Here is a 27,223-nt window from a genome sequence, read left to right on the forward strand (position 1 = left end):
GTGACTCAATGTGCAGCATGTACCAGCACACACCCACCCACACATACCTGTGACTCAAAGGGCAGCCTATACCAGGACACACACACACACGCACACACACCTCACTGGGACTCAATGGTCAGCCTATAGCAGCACACACAGACACACACTCACACACACACGGTGGACTGTGACTCAATGCAGAGTCTATACCAGCACACACACACACACACCTCACTATGAATCTATGCTCAGCCTATACCAACAAACACACATACCTTGCTGTGACTCAAAGCGCTTTCTGTAGCGTCACACACACACACACACACACACACACACACACACACACCCCTCACTGTGAGTCAATGCACATCCTAAACCAGCACACAAACACACGGCTCACTGTGACTCAATTCCATGCCTATACTTGCACATACACACACTCACACACACACTTCACTGTGACTCAATGCATAGCCTGTTCCAGTACACACACACATCGATACCTCACTGTGACTCAATGCTCAGCCTATATCAGCACACACACTCACACATACAGCTCACTGTGACTCAATGTGCAGCCTATAGAAGCACACAAACACAGGGCTCATTCTGACTCAGTGTGCAGCCTGTATCATTGCGCGCACACACACACACACACAAACACGTCTCAATGTGACTCAGTGTACAGCCTATACCAACACAGATACACACAGACGAACAGCTCACTGAGACTCAATGCACAGCCTATACCAGAACACACACACACACACACACACACACACACACACACACGGCTTACTCTGACTCAATGCACAGTCTATACCAGCACACACACACAGACACACACACACACACCTCACTGTGACTCAGTGCTCAGCCTATACCAGCAGACACAAACAAACACAACTAACTATGCCTCAATGCACAGTCCACAAGCAGCACATACACACACATACATGCAACTAACTGTGAATCAATGAACAGGCTATACCTGCGCACCCCCACACGGCTCACTATGACTCAATGCACAGCTTATGCCAGCACACACACATGGCTCACTGTGACTCAATGCAGAGTATACCAGCACACACACATGCACACACACACACACCACTGTGACTCTATGCACAGTATATACCTGCATGCACACACACACACACACAAACACACGGCTGACTGTGACTTAATGCAGTCTATACCAGCACACAGAACGACAAAACACACCTGAATGTGACTCAATGCACAGTCTATAAGCAGCACATACACCCACACACCTCACTGCGACTCAATGCTCAGACTTTACCATTACACACACACACGGTTCACTGTGACTCAATGCACAGCCTATGCCAGCACACACACACAAACACTCGGCTCCCTGTGACTAAATGCACCATCCATCCCTGCACACACACACACACACACACACACAAAGATGGCTCAATGTAACTCAGTCCACAACCTATACCGGCACAAACAATCACACCTAACTGTGACTCAATACTCAGACTATACCAGCACACACACATGCACACACACACACATTACTCCCCGTGACTCCATGCACAGTCTGTAACAGTACACAGACACCCCCCCACACACACATGATCAGCTCACTCTGACTCAATGCACAGTCTATTCCATCACACAAACACACATGCTCACTGTGAGTTAGTGCACTGTCTATACCAGCACACAAACACACACTCAGATCTCACTATGACTCAATGCAAGCCTATAACAGCACACGCACACACACACACACAAACCTCACTGTGACTCATTACAAAGCCTATACCAGCACACAGAGACACACACACCCCTAACTGTGACTCAGTGAACAGCCTATACCAGTGCTCGTGCACACACACACACAAGGCTGACTGTGACTCAATGCACAGCCTATATCAGCACTCACACACACACACACTGCTCACTGTAATTCAAAACACCATCCTTACTTACAAACACACACACACACACATTCACGGCTTACTGTGACACAGTGGACTGCCTATACCAGCACACATACACACACACACGGCTCACTGTGACTCAATGCACAGCCTATGCCATCACAGGCAGACACACACACCACTCACTGACACTCAATGCACATCATATAACAGCACACACACATGCACACACACACACACGGCTCACTGTGACTCAATCCACAATCTCTAACAACACAAAAACACACACAGGACTCTGTGACTCAATGCCCAGCCTATACCTGCACACACATGCACAATCACACACACACCTCACTGTGACTCAATGCACAGCCTGTACCAGCACACACACACACAGACACACCTCACTGTGACTCAATGTTCAGCCTAGATCAGCACACACACACACACAGCTCACTGTGACTTAATGCACAGCCTATACAAGCACACACAAAGACACACACACACAGTTCACTGTGAATCAATGTCCAGCCTATTCCTGCACACACATGCACACTCACCTCACAGTGACTCAATGCACAGCCTGTACGAGCAGACACACACACACATCACTGTGACTGAATGTGCAGCCTATACCAGCACACACACACACGGCTCATGTGACTTAGTGCACAGCCTATACCAACACACACTTGCACACACACACACACACACACACATGAACAGCTCACTGAGACTCAATGCACAGCCTATACCAGAAAACACACACACACATGGCTCACTCTGACTCAATGCACAGTCTATACCAGCACATACACACACACACACACCGCTACCTGTGACTCTATGCAAAGCTTATGCCAGCATGCACACACACACATACACCTCAGTGTGACTCAATATTCAGCATATACCTGCACCCACAGACACACACACACCCCTCACTGTGACTCAATGCACAGTCTCTACCAGCACACAGACACACACACACATGGCTCCCTGTAACACATTGCACCGTCCATACTGCACACACACACACACACAGGCGGCTCAATGTGACTGAGTCCACAGCCAATATCAGCACACACACACAGCTAAATGTTACTCAATACTCAGCCTAGAGCAGCACACACGCATACACACACATGCACAGCTGACTGTGACTCAATGCACAGTCTCTAACAGCACACACACACACACAGCTCACTGTGACTCAATGCACCATCTGTACCTACACACACACACACACGGCTTAATGTGACTCAATGAAATGTCTATGCCGGCACACACACACACACACACACACACACGGCTGTCTGTGTCTCAGTGCACACTCTATACCAGCCCACACACACCCACAAACAGCTCACTGTGCCTCAAGCCTATACTAGCACACACACACACACAGACCTCTCTGTCACTCATTGGTCTGCCTATACCAGCCCACGAACACACACACCCCTTACTATGACTCAGTGCACTGCCTATAACAGTGTGCATTCACACACACAAACACACACACACACACGGTTGACTGTTAATCAATGCATAGTCTATACCAGCACACACACACACACACAAACACACCTGACTGTGACTCAATGCACAGTCTATACCAACACACACACGGCTCCATGGAACTCAGTGCACAGTCTATGCTAGCAGACTCAGACACACACAGAAACACACATGGCTCACTGTGAGTCAATACACAGCCTATACCTGCACACACACACACATACACCCACTCAAACACAATCAGCTCACTGTGACTCAGTGCAAAGCCTAAACCAGTACGTGCACCCACACACACACACACCTCACTGTGACTCAATGGTCAGCCTATACCAGCGTGCACACACATCACACACACGCTGACTGTGACTCAATGCCCAGCCTATACCTGCACACACACACACACAAACACACCAGGCTATGACTCAATGAACAGTCTATATGAGCACATACACACACACACACACACACACGTTTTTCTCAGTGTGACTCAATGCACCATCTATAACAGCACATACACACACACACATGCACCTCACTGTGACTCAATGCTCAGACTATTCCAGCACACACACACACAGCTCACTGTGACTAAATGCAGGGTCTATACCAGCACACACCACACACACCTCACTGTGACTCAATGCACAGCCTATAGCAGCACACACACACACACACATACCTCACTGTGACTCAAATTGCTTCCTGTACCAACACACACACACACACACACACCTCACTGTGACTCAGTGCAGAGCCTATACCAGCACACACACACACAGCTCAGTGTGACTCAATGCTCAGCGGATATAAGCACAATCACTCACACACACAGCTCAAAGTGACTCCATGTGCAGCCTATACCAGCACACACACACACACACACACACCTGTCAATCAATGCACAGCTGATAGCATCACAAACACACACAAATACATGACTCACTGTGACTCATTTCACAGCTCATACCTGAACACACACTCACACACATACCTCACTGTGACTCATTGCACTTCCTATACCAGCACACACACCTAGCTCACGTTGAATCAATGCTCAGCCTATACCAGCACACAAACACACACACACTTGTCACTGTGACTCAATGCACAACCTATACCAGCACAAACACACAAACACACACACAGCTCACAGTGACTCAATGCAGAGCCTATACCAGCACACACACACACACACGCACACACACACACCTGACTCTGACTCAATGCAGAGTCTATACCAGCACCTACACACACAAACAACACATGTCCAGCTTATTGTGACTCAATGCATCATCCATACCAGCACATACACACAAACACACACACCTCACTGTGACTCAATACTCAGCCTTTACCAGCACACACACACACGGCTCATTGTGACTTAATGCACCGCCTATGCCAGCACACACACATAGCTCACTTTGACTCAATGCACAGCCTATACCCGCACACACACACACAGCACACTGTGAATCAATGTACAGCCTATATCAGCACACACACACACGCACACACACAGCTCACTGTGACTCAATGCACCATCCATTCCTGCACACACACACACACACACACAGAGCTCTGTGTGACTCAGTGCACAGCCTATACCAGCACACACACACACGAACACCTCACTGTTATACAATGCACATTCTATACAAGCACACACACACACACACACAGTTCCCTGTAGCTCAGTGTAAAGTCAGTACCAGCACACACACACACAGCACACTCTGACTCAATGCATAGCCTATACCAGCATGCACACACACACATACACATCTCACTGTGACTCAAAGATCATCCTATACCAGTGGGCACATACAGACACACACACATGGCTGACTGTGACTCAATGCACAGTCTATACCAGCACAAACACACACACAAACTCCACTGACTGTGATTCAATGCACAGTCTATACCAGCATATACATACACAAACACACACTGCTCAGTGTGTCTCAATGCACTGTCCATACCGGCACATACACACATACACACACAGAGCTCACTGTGACTCAATGCACCATCCATACCTGCACACACACACACACACACACACGGCTCAGTGTGACTCAGTGCACAGCCTATACCAGCACACACACACACATGAACACCTCACTGTTATTCAATGCACATTCTATACAAGCACACACACACACACAGTTCCCTGTAGCTCAGTGTAAAGTCAGTACCAGCACACACACACACACAGCACACTCTGACTCAATGCATAGCCTATACCAGCATGCACACACACACATACACATCTCACTGTGACTCAAAGGTCATCCTATACCAGTGTGCACATACAGACACACACACATGGCTGACTGTGACTCAATGCACAGTCTATACCAGCACAAACACACACACAAACACCACTGACTGTGATTCAATGCACAGTTTATACCAGCATATACACACACACACACGCATTGCTCAGTGTGTCTCAATGCACTGTCTATACTGGCACATACACACATACACACACATGGCTCACTGTGGCTCAATGTCCAGTCTATATGTGCACACACACAAACACACACCCCTGTGACTCAATGCACAGACTATACCAGCACACACAAACAAGCACCTCACTTTGACTCAATGCTCAACCTATACGAGCACAAACACACACACACACACAGGGCTCACTGTGACTGAATGCACAGCCTATACCAGCACAGACACACAAACACAGCTCACTGTGACTCAATGTACAGCCTAAACCAGCACCCATGAACACACACACACACGGCTCACTATTACTCAATGCACTGTCCATACCAGCACACACACACAAACACATAGATGGCTCTCTGTGACTCAGTGCACAGCCTATACTGGCACACACACACACACACACACACCTCACAATGATTCAATGCTCAGACTATATCAGCACACACACACACACGGCTCCCTGTGACTCAATGCACCGTCCATACCTACAAACAAAAACACACACACACAGAAGGCTCAATGTGACTCAGTCCATAGCCTATATCAACACACACACACACCTGTGACTCAGTACTCAACCTGTAGCAGCACAAGCACACACGCACAGCTGATTGTGACTCAATGCACAGTCTATACCTGCACACACAAACGTGGTTCACTGTGCCTCAGTGCACAGCCTATACCAGCACACTCACATGCACTCAAACACACATGGCTCTCTGTGACTCAATGAACAGGCTCTAACAGCAGACACACACACACAAACACACACACACGAACAGCTCATTGTCAGCCAATGCACAGTCTATTCCATCACATACACACACACACAGATCAGTGATTCAGTGCACACTCTATACCAGCACACACACACACACACACACACAGCTGTCACTCAATGCAAAGCCTATACAAGCACATGCACACACACACACATGGTTGTCTGTGACTCAATGCACAGTCTATACCAGCACACACACACAAACACATCTGACTGTGACTCAATGCACAGCCTTTGCCAGCACCATACACACACACACACACACACATGGCTGAGTGTGACTCAATGCACAGCCTATACAGCATACACACACACACACACACGCACCTCACTGTAACTCAATGCAGAGTCTATAGCAGCACACACACACACACATCCACATCACAGTGACTCAATGGGTAGCCTATACCAAGACACACACACCTCAATGTGACTCAATCCGCAGCCTATACCAGCACACACACATATCACACACAGACACCTCACTGTGATTAAATGCACAGCCTCTACCAGCACGCACACAACACACACACGACTCACTGTGAATCATTGCACAGCCTATTCCAGTACACACAGACACACTCGGCTAACTGTGACTAAATGCACCATGCATACCTGCACACAAACACACACACACACACACAGTGACGGCTCAGTGTGTCTCGGTGCACAGCCTATACCAGAACACACACACACACCTAACTGTGACTCAATGCTCAGCCTACAGCAGCACACACACACAGACAGACATAAACCTAATTGTGACTCAATGCAATGCTCATATCACCACACACATACAAACATAACTGTGATTCAGTGCTCAGCCTATAGCAGCACACACACACACAAACGCATGGCTCAGGGTGACTGAATGCACCATCTATACCATCATACACATACACACACACACACACACACACACACAGACACCACGCTGTGACTCAATGCTCAGACTATAAAAGCACACACAAACAAGGCTCACTGCGACTCAATGCATAGCCTATGCCAGCACACACACATGGCTCACGGTGACTCAATGCAGATTCTATACCAGGACACACAAACACGCACACACACACACGGCTCCCTGTGACTCAATGAATATTCTATACCAGCACACACACACACACACACACACATATCACTGTGACTCAATGTGCAGCCTATACCAGCACACACAAACACACACACACCTGTCACTCAGTGCACAGCCGATAGCAGTACAAACACACAAAAATACATGACTCACTGTGACTCATTTCACAATTCATTCATGAACACACACTCACACACACACCTCACTGTGACTCAATGATATGCCTATACCAGCACACACACATAGCTCACTATAACTCAATGCTCAGCCTATATCAGCACAAACACACAAACACACACATCTCACAGTGACTCAATGCAGAGCCTATACCAGCACACACACACACACATGCACACACACACACACTGCTCAGTGTGTCTCAATGCACCATCCATACCAGCACATACACACACACAGCTCACTCTGACTCAATGCTCAGCCTATATCAGCACACACACACACACATGCATGGCTCACTGTGACTCAATGCACAGCCTATACCTGCACACACACACACACACACACACACTTCACTGTGACTCCATGCTCAGCCTATACCAGCACACACAAAGAAACACAGCTCACTGTGACTCAGTGCACAGACTATACCAGCACACACAAACACAGACACACCTGACTGTGACTCAATGCACAGTCTATAAGTAGCACATACACATACACACATGCAACTCACTGTGACTCAATGCTCAGGCTATACCTGCACACCCCCATATGGCTCACTATAACTCAATGCACAGCTTATGCCAGCACACACAAATGGCTCACTGTGACTCAATGCAGAGTCTCTACCAGCACACACACATGCACACACACACCACTGTGACTCAATGCGCAGTCTATACCTGTGCACACACACACACACACATGGCTGACTGTGACTCAATGCAGTCTATACCAGCACACAGAACCACAACACACACCTGACTGTGACTCAATGCACAGTCTATAAGCAGCAAACACAACAACACACCTCATTATGACTCAATGCTCAGACTATACCATCACACACACACACGGCTCACTGTGACTCAATGCACAGCCTATGCCAACACGCACACATACACACACACACACGGCTCACTGTGACTCAATATACAGCCTATACCACCAAACACACACAAACACTCGGCTCCCTTTGACTAAATGCACCATCCATCCCTGCACACACATACACACACACACAGACGGCTCAATGTGACTCAGTCCACAGCCTATACCGGCACATGCAAACACACCTAACTGTGACTCAATACTCAGCCTACACCAGCACACATACATGCACACACACACACACACACACATTGCTCCCCGTGGCTCCATGCAAAGCCTATAACAGCACACAGACACACACACTCACACACACACGACTGTGACTCAATGCAGTCTATACCAGCACATACACACACACATACATGGCTCTGTGTAACTCAATGCACCATCGATCATACCAGCACATACACACACCTCACTGTGACTCAATGGGCAGCCTGCACCAGCACACACACACACACACACACACACACCTGTGACTCAATGCGCAGCATGTACCAGCACACACCCACCCACACATACCTGTGACTCAAAGGGCAGTCTATACCAGGACACACACACACACGCACACACACCTCACTGTGACTCAATGGTCAGCCTATAGCAGCACACACAGACACACACTCACACACACACGGTGGACTGTGACTCAATGCAGAGTCTATACCAGCACACACACACACACACCTCACTATGACTCTATGCTCAGCCTATACCAACAAACACACATACCTTGCTGTGACTCAAAGCGCTTTCTGTAGCGTCACACACACACACACACACACACACACACACACCCCTCACTGTGAGTCAATGCACATCCTAAACCAGCACACAAACACACGGCTCACTGTGACTCAATTCCAAGCCTATACTTGCACATACACACACTCACACACACACTTCACTGTGACTCAATGCATAGCCTGTTCCAGTACACACACACATCGATACCTCACTGTGACTCAATGCTCAGCCTATATCAGCACACACACTCACAAATACAGCTCACTGTGACTCAATGTGCAGCCTATAGAAGCACACAAACACACGGCTCATTCTGACTCAGTGTGCAGCCTGTATCATTGCGCGCACACACACACACACACAAACACGTCTCAATGTGACTCAGTGTACAGCCTATACCAACACAGATACACACAGACGAACAGCTCACTGAGACTCAATGCACAGCCTATACCAGAACACACACACACACACACAGACACACACACACACATGGCTTACTCTGACTCAATGCACAGTCTATACCAGCACACACACACAGACACACACACACACACCTCACTGTGACTCAGTGCTCAGCCTATACCAGCAGACACAAACAAACACAACTAACTATGCCTCAATGCACAGTCCACAAGCAGCACATACACACACATACATGCAACTGTGAATCAATGAACAGGCTATACCTGCGCACCCCCACACGGCTCACTATGACTCAATGCACAGCTTATGCCAGCAAACACACATGGCTCACTGTGACTCAATGCAGAGTATACCAGCACACACACATGCACACACACACACACCACTGTGACTCAATGCACAGTATATACCTGCATGCACACACACACACACACACACACACACACGGCTGACTGTGACTTAATGCAGTCTATACCAGCACACAGAACGACAAAACACACCTGAATGTGACTCAATGCACAGTCTATAAGCAGCACATACACCCACACACCTCACTGCGACTCAATGCTCAGACTTTACCATTACACACACACACGGCTCACTGTGACTCAATGCACAGCCTATGCCAGCACACACACACAAACACTCGGCTCCCTGTGACTAAATGCACCATCCATCCCTGCACACACACACACACACACACAAAGATGGCTCAATGTGACTCAGTCCACAACCTATACTGGCACAAACAATCACACCTAACTGTGACTCAATACTCAGACTATACCAGCACACACACATGCACACACACACACATTACTCCCCGTGACTCCATGCACAGTCTGTAACAGTACACAGACACCCCCCCACACACACATGATCAGCTCACTCTGACTCAATGCACAGTCTATTCCATCACACAAACACACATGCTCACTGTGAGTTAGTGCACTCTCTATACCAGCACACAAACACACACTCAGATCTCACTATGACTCAATGCAAGCCTATAACAGCACACGCACACACACACACACAAACCTCACTGTGACTCATTGCAAAGCCTATACCAGCACACAGAGACACACACACCCCTAACTGTGACTCAGTGAACAGCCTACACCAGTGCTCGTGCACACACAGACACAAGGCTGACTGTGACTCAATGCACAGCCTATATCAGCACTCACACACACACACTGCTCACTGTAATTCAAAGCACCATCCTTACTTACAAACACACACACACACACATTCACGGCTTACTGTGACACAGTGGACTGCCTATACCAGCACACATACACACACACACGGCTCACTGTGACTCAATGCACAGCCTATGCCATCATAGGCAGACACACACACCACTCACTGACACTCAATGCACATCATATAACAGCACACACACATGCACACACACACACACGGCTCACTGTGACTCAATCCACAATCTCTAACAACACAAAAACACACACAGGACTCTGTGACTCAATGCCCAGCCTACACCTGCACACACATGCACAATCACACACACACCTCACTGTGACTCAATGCACAGCCTGTACCAGCACACACACACACAGACACACCTCACTGTGACTCAACGTTCAGCCTAGATCAGCACACACACACACAGCTCACTGTGACTTAATGCACAGCCTATACAAGCACACACAAAGACACACACACACAGTTCACTGTGAATCAATGTCCAGCCTATTCCTGCACACACATGCACACTCACACACACACCTCACAGTGACTCAATGCACAGCCTGTACGAGCACACACACACACACATCACTGTGACTGAATGTGCAGCCTATACCAGCACACACACACATGGCTCATGTGACAGTGCACAGCCTATACCAACACACACATGCAGACACACACACACACACACACACATGAACAGCTCACTGAGACTCAATGCACAGCCTATACCAGAAAACACACACACACATGGCTCACTCTGACTCAATGCACAGTCTATACCAGCACATACACACACACACACACCGTTACCTGTGACTCTATGCAAAGTTTATGCCAGCATGCACACACACACATACACCTCAGTGTGACTCAATGTTCAGCATATACCTGCACACACAGACACACACACACCCCTCACTGTGACTCAATGCACAGTCTCTACCAGCACACAGACACACACACACATGGCTCCCTGTAACACATTGCACCGTCCATACTGCACACACACACACACACACAGACGGCTCAATGTGACTGAGTCCACAGCCAATATCAGCACACACACACAGCTAACTGTTACTCAATACTCAGCCTAGAGCAGCACACACGCATACACACACATGCACAGCTGAATGTGACTCAATGCACAGTCTCTAACAGCACACACACACACACAGCTCACTGTGACTCAATCCACCATCTGTACCTACACACACACACACACACGGCTTAAAGTGACTCAATGAAATGTCTATGCCGGCACACCCACACACACACACACACGGCTGTCTGTGTCTCAGTGCACACTCTATACCAGCCCACACACACCCACAAACAGCTCACTGTGCCTCAAGCCTATACCAGCACACACACACACACAGACCTCTCTGTCACTCATTGGTCTGCCTATACCAGCCCACGAACACACACACCCCTTACTATGACTCAGTGCACTGCCTATAACAGTGTGCATTCACACACACAAACATACACACACACACGGTTGACTGTTAATCAATGCATAGTCTATACCAGCACACACACACACACACAAACACACCTGACTGTGACTCAATGAACAGTCTATAGCAACACACACACGGCTCCATGGAACTCAGTGCACAGTCTATGCTAGCAGACTCAGACACACACAGAAACACACATGGCTCACTGTGAGTCAATACACAGCCTATACCTGCACACACACACACATACACCCACTCAAACACAATCAGCTCACTGTGACTCAGTGCAAAGCCTAAACCAGTATGTGCACCCACACACACACACACCTCACTGTGACTCAATGGTCAGCCTATACCAGCGCACACAGACACACACCCCTCTCTGTGACTAAATGCACAGCCTATAGTAGCGTGCACACACATCACACACACGCTGACTGTGACTCAATGCCCAGCCTATACCTGCACACACACACACACAAACACACCAGACTATGACTCAATGAACAGTCTATATGAGCACATATACACACACACACACACGTTTTTCTCAGTGTGACTCAATGCACCATCCATAACAGCACATACACACACACACATGCACCTCACTGTGACTAAATGCTCAGACTATACCAGCACACACACACACAGCTCACTGTGACTAAATGCAGGGTCTATACCAGCACACACCACACACACCTCACTGTGACTCAATGCACAGCCTATAGCAGCACACACACACACACACATACCTCACTGTGACTCAAATTGCTTCCTGTACCAACACACACACACACACACACACACACATATCACTGTGACTCAATGTGCAGCCTATACCAGCACAAACAAACACACACACACCTGTCACTCAGTGCACAGCCGATAGCAGTACAAACACACACAAATACATGACTCACTGTGACTCATTTCACAATTCGTTCATGAACACACACTCACACACACACCTCACTGTGACTCAATGATATGCCTATACCAGCAAACACACATAGCTCACTATAACTCAATGCTCAGCCTATACCAGCACACACACACACACACACACACACACACACAGAAGTCACTGTGACTCAATGAACAGCCTATACCAGCACAAACACACAAACACACACACATCTCACAGTGACTCAATGCAGAGCCTATACCAGCACACACACACACACATGCACACACACACACAGTGCTAAGTGTGTCTCAATGCACCATCCATACCAGCACATACACACATACACACACACAGCTCACTCTGACTCAATGCTCAGCCTATATCAGCACAGACACACACACATGCATGGCTCACTGTGACTCAATGCACAGAGTATACCTGCACACACACACACACACACACACTTGACTGTGACTCCATGCTCAGCCTATACCAGCACACACAAAGAAACACAGCTCACTGTGACTCAGTGCACAGACTATACCAGCACACACAGACACAGACACACCTGACTGTGACTCAATGCACAGTCTATAAGTAGCACATACACATACACACATGCAACTCACTGTGACTCAATGCTCAGGCTATACCTGCACACCCCCATATGGCTCACTATAACTCAATGCACAGCTTATGCCAGCACACACAAATGGCTCACTGTGACTCAATGCAGAGTCTCTACCAGCACACACACATGCACACACACACCACTGTGACTCAATGAGCAGTCTATACCTGTGCACACACACACACACACATGGCTGACTGTGACTCAGTGCAGTCTATACCAGCACACAGAACCACAACACACACCTGACTGTGACTCAATGCACAGTCTATAAGCAGCAAACACAACAACACACCTCATTGTGACTCAATGCTCAGACTATACCATCACACACACACACGGCTCACTGTGACTCAATGCACAGCCTATGCCAACACGCACACATACACACACACACACGGCTCACTGTGACTCAATATACAGCCTATACCACCAAACACACACAAACACTCGGCTCCCTTTGACTAAATGCACCATCCATCCCTGCACACACATACACACACACACACAGACGGCTCAATGTGACTCAGTCCACAGCCTATACCGGCACATGCAAACACACCTAACTGTGACTCAATACTCAGCCTACACCAGCACACATACATGCACACACACACACACACACACATTGCTCCCCGTGGCTCCATGCAAAGCCTATAACAGCACACAGACACACACACTCACACACACACGACTGTGACTCAATGCAGTCTATACCAGCACATACACACACACATACATGGCTCTGTGTAACTCAATGCACCATCGATCATACCAGCACATACACACAACTCACTGTGACTCAATGTGCAGCCTGCACCAGCACACACACACACACACACACACCTGTGACTCAATGTGCAGCATGTACCAGCACACACCCACCCACACATACCTGTGACTCAAAGGGCAGCCTATACCAGGACACACACACACACGCACACACACCTCACTGTGACTCAATGGTCAGCCTATAGCAGCACACACAGACACACACTCACACACACACGGTGGACTGTGACTCAATGCAGAGTCTATACCAGCACACACACACACACACCTCACTATGACTCTATGCTCAGCCTATACCAACAAACACACATACCTTGCTGTGACTCAAAGCGCTTTCTGTAGCGTCACACACACACACACACACACACACACACACACACACACCCCTCACTGTGGGTCAATGCACATCCTAAACCAGCACACAAACACACGGCTCACTGTGACTCAATTCCATGCCTATACTTGCACATACACACACTCACACACACACTTCACTGTGACTCAATGCATAGCCTGTTCCAGTACACACACACATCGATACCTCACTGTGACTCAATGCTCAGCCTATATCAGCACACACACTCACACATACAGCTCACTGTGACTCAATGTGCAGCCTATAGAAGCACACAAACACAGGGTTCATTCTGACTCAGTGTGCAGCCTGTATCATTGCGCGCACACACACACACACACAAACACGTCTCAATGTGACTCAGTGTACAGCCTATACCAACACAGATACACACAGACGAACAGCTCACTGAGACTCAATGCACAGCCTATACCAGAACACACACACACACACACACACACACACACACACACACACGGCTTACTCTGACTCAATGCACAGTCTATACCAGCACACACACACAGACACACACACACACACCTCACTGTGACTCAGTGCTCAGCCTATACTAGCAGACACAAACAAACACAACTAACTATGCCTCAATGCACAGTCCACAAGCAGCACATACACACACATACATGCAACTAACTGTGAATCAATGAACAGGCTATACCTGCGCACCCCCACACGGCTCACTATGACTCAATGCACAGCTTATGCCAGCACACACACATGGCTCACTGTGACTCAATGCAGAGTATACCAGCACACACACATGCACACACACACACACCACTGTGACTCTATGCACAGTATATACCTGCATGCACACACACACACACACAAACACACGGCTGACTGTGACTTAATGCAGTCTATACCAGCACACAGAACGACAAAAGACACCTGAATGTGACTCAATGCACAGTCTATAAGCAGCACATACACCCACACACCTCACTGCGACTCAATGCTCAGACTTTATCATTACACACACACACGGCTCACTGTGACTCAATGCACAGCGTATGCCATCACACACACACAAACACTCGGCTCCCTGTGACTAAATGCACCATCCATCCCTGCACACACACACACACACACAAAGATGGCTCAATGTGACTCAGTCCACAACCTATACCGGCACAAACAATCACACCTAACTGTGACTCAATACTCAGACTATACCAGCACACAAACATGCACACACACACACATTACTCCCCGTGACTCAATGCACAGTCTGTAACAGTACACAGACACCCCCCCACACACACATGATCAGCTCACTCTGACTCAATGCACAGTCTATTCCATCACACAAACACACATGCTCACTGTGAGTTAGTGCACTGTCTATACCAGCACACAAACACACACTCAGATCTCACTATGACTCAATGCAAGCCTATAACAGCACACGCACACACACACACACAAACCTCACTGTGACTCATTGCAAAGCCTATACCAGAACACAGAGACACACACACCCCTAACTGTGACTCAGTGAACAGCCTATACCAGTGCTCGTGCACACACACACACAAGGCTGACTGTGACTCAATGCACAGCCTATATCAGCACTCACACACACACACACTGCTCACTGTAATTCAAAGCACCATCCTTACTTACAAACACACACACACACACATTCACGGCTTACTGTGACACAGTGGACTGCCTATACCAGCACACATACACACACACACGGCTCACTGTGACTCAATGCACAGCCTATGCCATCACAGGCAGACACACACACCACTCACTGACACTCAATGCACATCATATAACAGCACACACACATGCACACACACACACAAGGCTCACTGTGACTCAATCCACAATCTCTAACAACACAAAAACACACACAGGACTCTGTGACTCAATGCCCAGCCTACACCTGCACACACATGCACAATCACACACACACCTCACTGTGACTCAATGCACAGCCTGTACCAGCACACACACACACAGACACACCTCACTGTGACTCAATGTTCAGCCTAGATCAGCACACACACACACACAGCTCACTGTGACTTAATGCACAGCCTATACAAGCACACACAAAGACACACACACACAGTTCACTGTGAATCAATGTCCAGCCTATTCCTGCACACACATGCACACTCACACACACACCTCACAGTGACTGAAGGCACAGCCTGTACGAGCACACACACACACACACACATCACTGTGACTGAATGTGCAGCCTATACCAGCACACACACACACGGCTCATGTGACAGTGCACAGCCTATACCAACACACACATGCAGACACACACACACACACACACGAACAGCTCACTGAGACTCAATGCACAGCCTATACCAGAAAACACACACACACATGGCTCACTCTGACTCAATGCACAGTCTATACCAGCACATACACACACACACACACCGCTACCTGTGACTCTATGCAAAGCTTATGCCAGCATGCACACACACACATACACCTCAGTGTGACTCAATGTTCAGCATATACCTGCACACACAGACACACACACACCCCTCACTGTGACTCAATGCACAGTCTCTACCAGCACACAGACACACACACACATGGCTCCCTGTAACACATTGCACCGTCCATACTGCACACACACACACACACACAGACGGCTCAATGTGACTGAGTCCACAGCCAATATCAGCACACACACACAGCTAACTGTTACTCAATACTCAGCCTAGAGCAGCACACACGCATACACACACATGCACAGCTGACTGTGACTCAATGCACAGTCTCTAACAGCACACACACACACACAGCTCACTGTCACTCAATGCACCATCTGTACCTACACACACACACACACGGTTTAATGTGACTCAATGAAATGTCTATGCCGGCACACACCCACACACACACACACACGGCTGTCTGTGTCTCAGTGCACACTCTATACCAGCCCACACACACCCACAAACAGCTCACTGTGCCTCAAGCCTATACCAGCACACACACACACACAGACCTCTCTGTCACTCATTGGTCTGCCTATACCAGCCCACGAACACACACACCCCTTACTATGACTCAGTGCACTGCCTATAACAGTGTGCATTCACACACACAAACACACACACACACACGGTTGACTGTTAATCAATGCATAGTCTATACCAGCACACACACACACACACAAACACACCTGACTGTGACTCAATGCACAGTCTATACCAACACACACACGGCTCCATGGAACTCAGTGCACAGTCTATGCTAGCAGACTCAGACACACACAGAAACACACATGGCTCACTGTGAGTCAATACACAGCCTATACCTGCACACACACACACATACACCCACTCAAACACAATCAGCTCACTGTGACTCAGTGCAAAGCCTAAACCAGTACGTGCACCCACACACACACACAGCTCACTGTGACTCAATGGTCAGCCTATACCAGCGCACACAGACACACACCCCTCTCTGTGACTAAATGCACAGCCTTTACCAGCATGCACACACATCACACACACGCTGACTGTGACTCAATGCCCAGCCTATACCTGCACACACACACACACACAAACACACCAGACTATGACTCAATGAACAGTCTATATGAGCACATACACACACACACACACACACGTTTTTCTCAGTGTGACTCAATGCACCATCCATAACAGCAGATACACACACACACATGCACCTCACTGTGACTCAATGCTCAGACTATACCAGCACACACACACACAGCTCACTGTGACTAAATGCAGGGTCTATACCAGCACACACCACACACACCTCACTGTGACTCAATGCACAGCCTATAGCAGCACACACACACACACACATACCTCACTGTGACTCAAATTGCTTCCTGTACCAACACACACACACACACACACACCTCACTGTGACTCAGTGCAGAGCCTATACCAGCACACACACACACAGCTCAGTGTGACTCAATGCTCAGCGGATATAAGCACAATCACTCACACACACAGCTCAAAGTGACTCCATGTGCAGCCTATACCAGCACACACACACACACAACTGTCACTCAATGCACAGCTGATAGCATCACAAACACACACAAATACATGACTCACTGTGACTCATTTCACAGCTCATACCTGAACACACACTCACACACATACCTCACTGTGACTCATTGCACTTCCTATACCAGCACACACACCTAGCTCATGTTGAATCAATGCTCAGCCTATACCAGCACACAAACACACACGCACTGGTCACTGTGACTCAATGCACAGCCTATACCAGCACAAACACACAAACACACACACAGCTCACAGTGACTCAATGCAGAGCCTATACCAGCACACACACACACACACGCACACACACACACCTGACTCTGACTCAATGCAGAGTCTATACCAGCACCTACACACACAAACAACACATGTCCAGCTTATTGTGACTCAATGCATCATCCATACCAGCACATACACACAAACACACACACCTCACTGTGACTCAAAACTCAGCCTTTACCAGCACACACACACACGGCTCACTGTGACTTAATGCACCGCCTATGCCAGCACACACACATAGCTCACTTTGACTCAATGCACAGCCTATACCCGCACACACACACACAGCTCACTGTGAATCAATGTACAGCCTATATCAGCACACACACACGCACACACACAGCTCACTGTGACTCAATGCACCATCCATACCTGCACACACACACACACACACACACAGAGAGCTCTGTGTGACTCAGTGCACAGCCTATAGCAGCACACACACACACATGAACACCTCACTGTTATTCAATGCACATTCTATACAAGCACACACACACACACACAGTTCCCTGTAGCTCAGTGTAAAGTCAGTACCAGCACACACACACACACAGCACACTCTGACTCAATGCATAGCCTATACCAGCATGCACACACACACATACACATCTCACTGTGACTCAAAGGTCATCCTATACCAGTGTGCACATACAGACACACACACATGGCTGACTGTGACTCAATGCACAGTCTATACCAGCACAAACACACACACAAACACCACTGACTGTGATTCAATGCACAGTCTATACCAGCATATACACACACACACACGCATTGCTCAGTGTGTCTCAATGCACTGTCCATACTGGCACATACACACATACACACACATGGCTCACTGTGGCTCAATGTCCAGTCTATATGTGCACACACACAAACACACACCCCTGTGACTCAATGCACAGACTATACCAGCACACACAAACAAGCACCTCACTTTGACTCAATGCTCAACCTATACGAGCACAAACACACACACACACACAGGGCTCACTGTGACTGAATGCACAGCCTATACCAGCACAGAAACACAAACACAGCTCACTGTGACTCAATGTACAGCCTAAACCAGCACCCATGAACACACACACACACGGCTCACTATTACTCAATGCACTGTCCATACCAGCACACACACACAAACACATAGATGGCTCTCTGTGACTCAGTGCACAGCCTATACTGGCACACACACACACACACACACCTCACAATGATTCAATGCTCAGACTATATCAGCACACACACACACACGGCTCCCTGTGACTCAATGCACCGTCCATTCCTGCAAACAAAAACACATACACACAGAAGGCTCAATGTGACTCAGTCCATAGCCTATATCAACACACACACACACCTGTGACTCAGTACTCAACCTGTAGCAGCACAAGCACACCCGCACAGCTGATTGTGACTCAATGCACAGTCTATACTTGCACACACAAACGTGGTTCACTGTGCCTCAGTGCACAGCCTATACCAGCACACTCACATGCACTCAAACACACATGGCTCTCTGTGACTCAATGCACAGGCTCTAACAGCAGACACACACACACAAACACACACACACGAACAGCTCACTGTCAGTCAATGCACAGTCTATTCCATCACATACACACACACACAGATCAGTGATTCAGTGCACACTCTATACCAGCACACACACACACACACTCACAGCTGTCACTCAATGCAAAGCCTATACCAGCACATGCACACACACACACATGGTTGTCTGTGACTCAATGCACAGTCTATACCAGCACACACACACAAACACATCTGACTGTGACTCAATGCACAGCCTTTGCCAGCACCATACACACACACACACACACACACACACATGGCTGAGTGTGACTCAATGCACAGCCTATACAGCATACACACACACACACATGCACCTCACTGTAACTCAATGCAGAGTCTATAGCAGCACACACACACACACATCCACATCACAGTGACTCAATGGGCAGCCTATACCAAGACACACACACCTCACTGTGACTCAATCCGCAGCCTATACCAGCACACACACATATCACACACAGACACCTCACTGTGATTAAATGCACAGCCTCTACCAGCACGCACACAACACACACACGACTCACTGTGAATCATTGCACAGCCTATGCCAGTACACACAGACACACTTGGCTAACTGTGACTAAATGCACCATGCATACCTGCACACAAACACACACACACACACACACACAGTGACGGCTCAGTGTGCCTCGGTGCACAGCCTATACCAGAACACACACACACACCTAACTGTGACTCAATGCTCAGCCTACAGCAGCACACACACACAGAAAGACATAACCCTAATTGTGACTCAATGCAATGCTCATATCACCACACACACACAAACATAACTGTGACTCAGTGCTCAGCCTATAGCAGCACACACACACGCACACACATACACACGCATATCTCAGGATGACTGAAAGCACCATCTATACCATCATACACATACACACACACACACACACACACACACACACACACACAGACACCACGCTGTGACTCAATGCTCAGACTATAAAAGCACACACAAACAAGGCTCACTGCGACTCAATGCATAGCCTATGCCAGCACACACACATGGCTCACGGTGACTCAATGCAGATTCTATTCAGGACACACAAACACGCACACACACACACGGCTACCAGTGACTCAATGAATATTCTATACCAGCACACACACACACACACACACACACACATATCACTGTGACTCAATGAGCAGCCTATACCAGCACACACAAACACACACACACCTGTCACTCAGTGCACAGCCGATAGCAGTACAAACACACACAAATACATGACTCACTGTGACTCATTTCACAATTCATTCATGAACACACACTCACACACACACCTCACTGTGACTCAATGATATGCTTATACCAGCACACACACATAGCTCACTATAACTCAATGCTCAGCCTATACCAGCACACACACACACACACACACACACACACACACAGATCACTGTGACTCAATGAACAGCCTATACCAGCACAAGCACACAAACACACACACATCTCACAGTGACTCAATGCAGAGCCTATACCAGCACACACACACACACATGCACACACACACACACTGCTCAGTGTGTCTCAATGCACCATCCATACCAGCACATACACACATACACACACACAGCTCACTCTGACTCAATGCTCAGCCTATATCAGCACACACACACACACATGCATGGCTCACTGTGACTCAATGCACAGCCTATACCTGCACACACAAACACACACACTTCACTGTGACTCCATGCTCAGCCTATACCAGCACACACAAAGAAACACAGCTCACTGTGACTCAGTGCACAGACTATACCAGCACACACAGACACAGACACACCTGACTGTGACTCAATGCACAGTCTATAAGTAGCACATACACATACACACATGCAACTCACTGTGACTCAATGCTCAGGCTATACCTGCACACCCCCATATGGCTCACTATAACTCAATGCACAGCTTATGCCAGCACACACAAATGGCTCACTGTGACTCAATGCAGAGTCTCTACCAGCACACACACATGCACACACACACCACTGTGACTCAATGCGCAGTCTATACCTGTGCACACACACACACACACATGGCTGACTGTGACTCAATGCAGTCTATACCAGCACACAGAACCACAACACACACCTGACTGTGACTCAATGCACAGTCTATAAGCAGCAAACACAACAACACACCTCATTATGACTCAATGCTCAGACTATACCATCACACACACACACGGCTCACTGTGACTCAATGCACAGCCTATGCCAACACGCACACATACACACACACACACGGCTCACTGTGACTCAATATACAGCCTATACCACCAAACACACACAAACACTCGGCTCCCTTTGACTAAATGCACCATCCATCCCTGCACACACATACACACACACACAGACGGCTCAATGTGACTCAGTCCACAGCCTATACCGGCACATGCAAACACACCTAACTGTGACTCAATACTCAGCCTACACCAGCACACATACATGCACACACACACACACACACACATTGCTCCCCGTGGCTCCATGCAAAGCCTATAACAGCACACAGACACACACACTCACACACACACGACTGTGACTCAATGCAGTCTATACCAGCACATACACACACACATACATGGCTCTGTGTAACTCAATGCACCATCGATCATACCAGCACATACACACACCTCACTGTGACTCAATGGGCAGCCTGCACCAGCACACACACACACACACACACACACACCTGTGACTCAATGCGCAGCATGTACCAGCACACACCCACCCACACATACCTGTGACTCAAAGGGCAGTCTATACCAGGACACACACACACACGCACACACACCTCACTGTGACTCAATGGTCAGCCTATAGCAGCACACACAGACACACACTCACACACACACGGTGGACTGTGACTCAATGCAGAGTCTATACCAGCACACACACACACACACCTCACTATGACTCTATGCTCAGCCTATACCAACAAACACACATACCTTGCTGTGACTCAAAGCGCTTTCTGTAGCGTCACACACACACACACACACACACACACACACACCCCTCACTGTGAGTCAATGCACATCCTAAACCAGCACACAAACACACGGCTCACTGTGACTCAATTCCAAGCCTATACTTGCACATACACACACTCACACACACACTTCACTGTGACTCAATGCATAGCCTGTTCCAGTACACACACACATCGATACCTCACTGTGACTCAATGCTCAGCCTATATCAGCACACACACTCACAAATACAGCTCACTGTGACTCAATGTGCAGCCTATAGAAGCACACAAACACACGGCTCATTCTGACTCAGTGTGCAGCCTGTATCATTGCGCGCACACACACACACACACAAACACGTCTCAATGTGACTCAGTGTACAGCCTATACCAACACAGATACACACAGACGAACAGCTCACTGAGACTCAATGCACAGCCTATACCAGAACACACACACACACACACAGACACACACACACACATGGCTTACTCTGACTCAATGCACAGTCTATACCAGCACACACACACAGACACACACACACACACCTCACTGTGACTCAGTGCTCAGCCTATACCAGCAGACACAAACAAACACAACTAACTATGCCTCAATGCACAGTCCACAAGCAGCACATACACACACATACATGCAACTGTGAATCAATGAACAGGCTATACCTGCGCACCCCCACACGGCTCACTATGACTCAATGCACAGCTTATGCCAGCAAACACACATGGCTCACTGTGACTCAATGCAGAGTATACCAGCACACACACATGCACACACACACACACCACTGTGACTCAATGCACAGTATATACCTGCATGCACACACACACACACACACACACACACACGGCTGACTGTGACTTAATGCAGTCTATACCAGCACACAGAACGACAAAACACACCTGAATGTGACTCAATGCACAGTCTATAAGCAGCACATACACCCACACACCTCACTGCGACTCAATGCTCAGACTTTACCATTACACACACACACGGCTCACTGTGACTCAATGCACAGCCTATGCCAGCACACACACACAAACACTCGGCTCCCTGTGACTAAATGCACCATCCATCCCTGCACACACACACACACACACACAAAGATGGCTCAATGTGACTCAGTCCACAACCTATACTGGCACAAACAATCACACCTAACTGTGACTCAATACTCAGACTATACCAGCACACACACATGCACACACACACACATTACTCCCCGTGACTCCATGCACAGTCTGTAACAGTACACAGACACCCCCCCACACACACATGATCAGCTCACTCTGACTCAATGCACAGTCTATTCCATCACACAAACACACATGCTCACTGTGAGTTAGTGCACTCTCTATACCAGCACACAAACACACACTCAGATCTCACTATGACTCAATGCAAGCCTATAACAGCACACGCACACACACACACACAAACCTCACTGTGACTCATTGCAAAGCCTATACCAGCACACAGAGACACACACACCCCTAACTGTGACTCAGTGAACAGCCTACACCAGTGCTCGTGCACACACAGACACAAGGCTGACTGTGACTCAATGCACAGCCTATATCAGCACTCACACACACACACTGCTCACTGTAATTCAAAGCACCATCCTTACTTACAAACACACACACACACACATTCACGGCTTACTGTGACACAGTGGACTGCCTATACCAGCACACATACACACACACACGGCTCACTGTGACTCAATGCACAGCCTATGCCATCATAGGCAGACACACACACCACTCACTGACACTCAATGCACATCATATAACAGCACACACACATGCACACACACACACACGGCTCACTGTGACTCAATCCACAATCTCTAACAACACAAAAACACACACAGGACTCTGTGACTCAATGCCCAGCCTACACCTGCACACACATGCACAATCACACACACACCTCACTGTGACTCAATGCACAGCCTGTACCAGCACACACACACACAGACACACCTCACTGTGACTCAACGTTCAGCCTAGATCAGCACACAGACACACAGCTCACTGTGACTTAATGCACAGCCTATACAAGCACACACAAAGACACACACACACAGTTCACTGTGAATCAATGTCCAGCCTATTCCTGCACACACATGCACACTCACACACACACCTCACAGTGACTCAATGCACAGCCTGTACGAGCACACACACACACACATCACTGTGACTGAATGTGCAGCCTATACCAGCACACACACACATGGCTCATGTGACAGTGCACAGCCTATACCAACACACACATGCAGACACACACACACACACACACACATGAACAGCTCACTGAGACTCAATGCACAGCCTATACCAGAAAACACACACACACATGGCTCACTCTGACTCAATGCACAGTCTATACCAGCACATACACACACACACACACCGTTACCTGTGACTCTATGCAAAGTTTATGCCAGCATGCACACACACACATACACCTCAGTGTGACTCAATGTTCAGCATATACCTGCACACACAGACACACACACACCCCTCACTGTGACTCAATGCACAGTCTCTACCAGCACACAGACACACACACACATGGCTCCCTGTAACACATTGCACCGTCCATACTGCACACACACACACACACACAGACGGCTCAATGTGACTGAGTCCACAGCCAATATCAGCACACACACACAGCTAACTGTTACTCAATACTCAGCCTAGAGCAGCACACACGCATACACACACATGCACAGCTGAATGTGACTCAATGCACAGTCTCTAACAGCACACACACACACACAGCTCACTGTGACTCAATCCACCATCTGTACCTACACACACACACACACACGGCTTAAAGTGACTCAATGAAATGTCTATG

Source organism: Balaenoptera physalus (genome assembly GCF_965194825.1).
Source record: "Balaenoptera physalus genome assembly, chromosome: Y".
NCBI lineage: Eukaryota > Metazoa > Chordata > Mammalia > Artiodactyla > Balaenopteridae > Balaenoptera > Balaenoptera physalus.